Consider the following 6,130-nt stretch of genomic DNA (forward strand, 5'->3'; position numbering starts at 1 on the left):
ATGCTGTCTCTCAGGGCCGTGTCATTATTGTCTGCAATGAGCCGGCAGAAGGAGAATAGTCAGTTTGGAGGGGGAAAATGTTTGGAAGAGCACATGCAGGTTTGTAGGGCAGGCCAAGAAGCGGTATATATATTACCTCCTTTCGTATTCCACTGGGTAGCACTTAGTCACATGGCCACATCTAACTGCAAGAGAGAAAGGGGCATGTAGTCTGGCCACATGTTCAAGTTGACTTCGGTGGAAAACCAGCCACAGTGCTGACCAAAATCTGTATTTCATGGTCTCCCTCTGTTGTTGTTATCATTGCTGTGTAACAAAGCATCCCCAAACTTAACAGAGTAGCACCATAAAAAGTTATTATCTCCCAAAGTTTCTGTGAGTCAAGAATTTGGGAACAGCTTAGCTGTCAACTAAAAACATTCCAATGGAATGTAAGCCCCATGGAGCCGTGATCTTGGTCTGTTATGTTTCCTGCTTTATCTCTTGTGCTTAGAACAGAATCAAAGGTATTCCAATAGTATGTACTCGATGAATAAAAGGGAAACAGAGCGTGTCTTCACATTAGAAGAAAATGCCTTCTGTAGGAGAAGACGATGATGAAGGAACTTCTTGGATTTCTAGCTGGTCTGGAAGACAAAGCCAGCTGGGCGTGGCACTTAGCAATTGGGTTCACACAGGGACCCTGGGGCGGGGGTGGTGGAGGCAAGCTGCGCACGTGCATCCTGCACAGTTACCTTTGTAAATCGCTTTCAAAGCACATGGGGCTTATTGTGACATTGATTACGGGAGGCTCTGGATGCTCAATTTGCCTCAAAAATGCTTCTCCTGAAAGTCAGAATAGCAATTAAGGAAAGCATGGGAAGAGTATTAACCCATTTAATTAATGAGGTCATTTTTTTGCTGAGAATCTCACCAAGGTCTTTGAGGAGGACTCTTGCAATGGATTACACCCCCAAAGGATGGACATTTTCTGTGTAGCTCATAAAGTCCCCATCCTGTCCTGCAAAACCAATTCCTGATTTTAATTGACATTCACTTGTCCTTTTGCACTAATTTCTCTGTGGGCCTGTTTGACTCAAGCTGGCCTCCCTGGTGAGGTTCTCAAAATGGATTACACAATTTCAGCCACTGTTTGTAGCATCCTGGACTCCTGTCCTAAGAATAAGTATGAAATTAAACAGCTATGCTGTGCTGCACCCCCCCCAACGTCACAGAGGACACAACCTTGGAGTCTGACCCCTGCATTTGCCAAGCTGACGACTTTTGCACACTGTCTCTTTCCATCCAGTCCAGATGGGTGGACCCAGCATTGTAGTCGCATGCCCAGGGCCTTCCCCTGGGTCAGGGCCCTGCAGGGTTCACCAGGGCTTACAGAAATAATTGGAGTTAAAAAAAAATATGTCTCCAAAACACAGAAAGAAAAGATTAATTAAATCTTTGCCAAGGTAACATTAAATCATTGAGTCAACTAAAATACAACTTGACACTTACATCATTATATGTGAATTATGTTCAGTGTGGGCATAGTTTAATGTGATGTAAGATCAGGAGTGTCCAAACATGAAGATAGCCAGTGCCTTTGGAAGTCCTAAAATGTCCTTGGGTCTCCTTGCTTCTTGAAATCCAGGTGAGGTTATTCTAGAATGCGGTGGAAATTCAAAGCCCTACCTAGGATTGCTATCAGCTGTGTTTCTGCTGTGGGCGTGGTTTATGATGTTGCATTTCCCCCCTCCCCCCCACTTCCTCCCCCCAGCTCTTGGAGTCGCTTCAGCAGAATTAATGCTGCTTAGTGATCTGCTCATAGGTGGTCTCTCTTATTCTCCCTGTACCAGCTCAGCTGCTAAACTCAGCTTGCCCCTCAGTTCCCACAAATCCCCCACCTAAAGAATAACCTTCGAGAAGCAAAAGCAAGATATTGCATAACAGCAATGCTGACAACTTCAGACCGTGCTCACCAGTCCGTGAGCTACGACTACAGCATCCCGTAACTTAGCTCAAAGCGCTACCGAATTAACTGTGGGCTATAGGTGAAGTATAAAAATTACCCCTGGAACCATGCAGATTAAAGTTAACCTTTGAGGTACCCTCTGAGTGTTCTCCAACACCAATAGCCAATTCTCCAATTCTCCGGACACCCAACTGGGTGTCCGACAATTCAATTCAATTCTGATGCTGGGTGCCTAGAGTCAGTGTCAGATCCCATAGACTGAAGCCCTCGGTCCCGCTAGACTGCCCCCACCTCAGACACCAGGGACAGGTCTGGAGCCTCTCACACCTCTGACCAACCAGTTATAAATGGTGGGTTCCCATGACACCCTCCTAGGGTTCAGAATTTGTTAGAATGGGTCACAGAGCTCACAGAAACACTTCTCTTTCATTTCCTGGTTTATTATGAAGGTTGCAATTTAAGAACATCAGGACAGGAAAGACGCACAGGGCAAGGTGTTGGCATGTAGGTTGGGGGTGGGCCATCCCTGTTGTTATTGTCGGTTGTGGTTTTAAGTCCTTGGGGGCCATGTGTTATTCATGACCATCCTTTCCTTGAATCACACCAGAGCCTGCCAGGCACCTCCGAGCAGGCGGACCGGCTGCTGCAGCTACCCCCCACCCTCCCCCGCTTACAGTTTTGAGTCCTTGTCTTGCAGAACACGAGGAAAGGATATTAGAATCCAGAAGGTAACATGCCTTTTTATAAATGGCTAGTCTGAACTAGTCATTCTATAGGAAAATAAGGCTCTCTCTCTCTCTCTCTTTTTTGCCACTGTAATTACAAGGTTCACGAAGCTGTCTATTGTGGTCCAGACAATGATGTTTGCCGAAAGCAGTGCACGCATGATTATTTGATCCCTGCTCCTGTTTTTTCAAGGGTTTAATTATGTTTTCATTGCTTTCAAGACGGCCTTAAGCCCCATACTCAGACACTTGTTGGCACTTGGCTGGGGGCCCCTCCTTGTGTGTGTATGAGAGTTCCAACTTCCAGTAACAGCAATCATAACATAACTTGTTTTTATGTGTGCCAGGCTTTATCCTTGAAAACAGGGCTGTGTTCCATGAGAACAGAGATGTCCTCTATGGGTGGTGTCCGGCACACAGCCACCAGCCACATGTGGTTAGGAGTCCTTGAAAGGTGGCTAATGTGGCCGAAGAACTAAAGACTTAATTTTCTTTCAGTTTAACAAATTTAGAATTCGTTTAAATGGAAAATGCACGTTAAGGCCGTACTTGCTTACTTGATCTTCACAACCCCTCTGAGAGAGGAATAGAGAAAGGTATCATCATGTGGACAATGAAACGGCACACCAGATACTCACCTGTGTAGGTGAAGCAGGTGTTCATTACGTCGTGTGATTTAAAATATGAAGTCTTATAGGGGCGCCTGGGTGGCGCAGTCGTTAAGCGTCTGCCTTCGGCTCAGGGTGTGATCCCAGCGTTCTGAGATCGAGTCCCACATCAGGCTCCTCCGCTGGGAGCCTGCTTCTTCCTCTCCCACTCCCCCTGCTTGTGTTCCCTCTCCCGCTGGCTGTCTCTCTCTGTCAAATAAATAAATAAAATCTTTAAAAATATATATATATATGAGTCTTATGGGGGCGCCTGGGTGGCGCTGTTGGTTAAGCGTCCAACTTTTGGTTTCAGCCCAGGTCATGATCTCAGGGTCATGGGATCGAGCCCTTTGTGGGGCTCCGCACTGAGCGAGGAGTCTGCTTGGGTTTCTCTCTCTCCCTCTGCCCCTCCCCCCTTTTCTCTCTCTCAAATAAATAGATAAATCTTTAAAAAATAAATAAAATAAAACATGAATCATAGAGGGCCCTCCCCACATTCCCTCAAAATTGTTCTGTAATCAGCCTACCGCAGGGGATACAGTTTTTGATAATTTGAATAAAGACAATGGCAAGAATTGTTTTTTTCCTGTTAGAGGTCACTGGTCTGCTTGACCTTCCCAAATAGCTCATTGTTCCATAGGTAAAAAGTAATCGTATTAAGTAGAGATCGTATTCTTGCCTTTGGAAGGAAATAACCTTTGGACTAATGCTCTGTTTAAGTGGAAAGTAGATCATCAAAAAGGGGGACATATTTGAAATGCATATGATAAGCAAGAGTTAAAAATATTCCATGTGGAAAGAGTTCTCTTAAGTTACCCAGGCAGGCAGGCCAAGCATGTTGCATACTGGGCACTTGGTCCTCATTTCAGAATGTCCGTCACACTCAAAGCCCCTCTGGTGGGACTTCCTTCCACTTCGTTATACTCTCAGCCAACGGGGCAGGGTGGGGAGCGATTGCTCCCCAGAGGACATCTGACAACCCCAGCAGATAGTTTAGTGGTCACAACGTGGGGTAGGGGAGCGACTGGCAGCCAGTGGGTAGAGGCCAAGACGCTGCTAACCGCCCTCCAATGCACAGGACAGCCCCTATAACAAAGAATTATCTGGCCCCCAAAAGTCAACATTGGTGAGATCGGGAAACCCTGCTCTAAACTCTTGCTGCTTAAAGTGTGCGGACCAGCATTGCAGGCATCGCCTGGGAACTTGCAAGAATTATAGGACCTCAGGCCCCATCCCAGACCTACTGAAGCAGAATGTGCATTTTAGGAAGACACCCCAATGATACATGCGTGTTTGAGTTCTCATCTGTGCTGTGAACCCTGTACGCTGGTCATAGCTGATTGGTGATATGTTTTCTGTCTCACCCAGAAGCAAGTTCTAATATCTTTGAATGCCCAGGACATACTCGTTCATTCGTTCCGCGGTTAGTGAGACTACTCTTGGGCCAGGCGTCTGGGCTAACAGCTGGAATAAAAGGCATAAAAGCCCCTTTACGAGGGGCGCCTGGGTGGCACAGCGGTTAAGCGTCTGCCTTCGGCTCAGGGCGTGATCCCGGTGTTATGGGATCGAGCCCCACATCAGGCTCCTCCGCTGTGAGCCTGCTTCTTCCTCTCCCACTCCCCCTGCTTGTGTTCCCTCTCTCACTGGCTGTCTCTATCTCTGTCAAATAAATAAATAAAATCTTTAAAAAAAAAAGCCTCTTTACGAAAGGAGCCTCTTGTCTAGCAGAGAAGGAGACATACTAACACAAAACAGGATGCAGTAGGCAGGCTGTTTTAAGGGACACTTGTTGGTCATTTCCCCTGGCCTCTTGCATTTCCATTCTTCCTGAAACAGCCACTTAGCACGACCCCACTGCTTTCCCTTGTGTCTCTCAGCTGCTCCTTCTTAGTCTATTCTGTGGGCTCTTTTCCCTCCACCCGGACCATTAGAAGCTGGAGACCCCAGGCACCTGTCCTCAGCCTCTTTCTCTCCTCAGGCTCCGTGCTCATCCCAGACCATTTCCTTCTCTTCTGTCATTCTAATTACAACCTCTCTGCCTGTCTCTTAAGGGCAGCCCTTTCTTCCGGACCTGTATATCCAGCAGCTCATGGCCATCCCCACATGGATGTCTCAAACTCAACATGTCCCAAACAGAATTCATGGTTCCCTGAACTGCGCCCACCCCTATCTGCTTCTGTTCCAATGTCCCCCGTGTTCTATAAGTGACATGACTGTCCACCCAGTTGGTCAAGCCATGAACCTGACCATCACCTGGCCATCCTCTGCCTTGCACCTCAGGTCCCACAAGTCACCCATACCCCCTCAGTAGTTCTTGAGATTTCCCTGGCCCAGCAGCCACCGCCTTGCAGTCGGTCCTCACCTTCTCTTAACTGGAAGGGGTAAGTTTTTGGTGTCTCTAGCACCACGTCACACTTCCGCAGGGAAGATGTGGTCATCTGTGTCTGTTCTGGATCCGAGTAGGTCTGTAACAGCCGCCAGGTGAGGTCTGCTGTGCTGATGAGTCAGGTGCCTCCTTCTCAGAGACCCCGTCCCATGTCCTGGAAGCCACATTTGCGTAATGAGATCTCCCACTCATCGAATTAGGGGTAAACGCTCTGACCCAAGCTGGCTCCGTTGAATTCTTTCTCTGGGAATTGTGAACTGGGACGAACCGGCACCATTTGGCGTCTCTCTGCAGGGCTAGGATGATAATTTATAACCTGAGGGCTGTAAGGGGGCTGCTGTCTACCCTGTTTTTGGAGAAGCAGAGAAAGCAAAGCATGGGTTGTTACCTCAGACTCACTTCCTTCGGGGGATGGCTGGGGTGT

The sequence above is a fragment of the Ailuropoda melanoleuca genome, chromosome 17 (genome assembly GCF_002007445.2).
Source record: "Ailuropoda melanoleuca isolate Jingjing chromosome 17, ASM200744v2, whole genome shotgun sequence".
Lineage (NCBI taxonomy): Eukaryota > Metazoa > Chordata > Mammalia > Carnivora > Ursidae > Ailuropoda > Ailuropoda melanoleuca.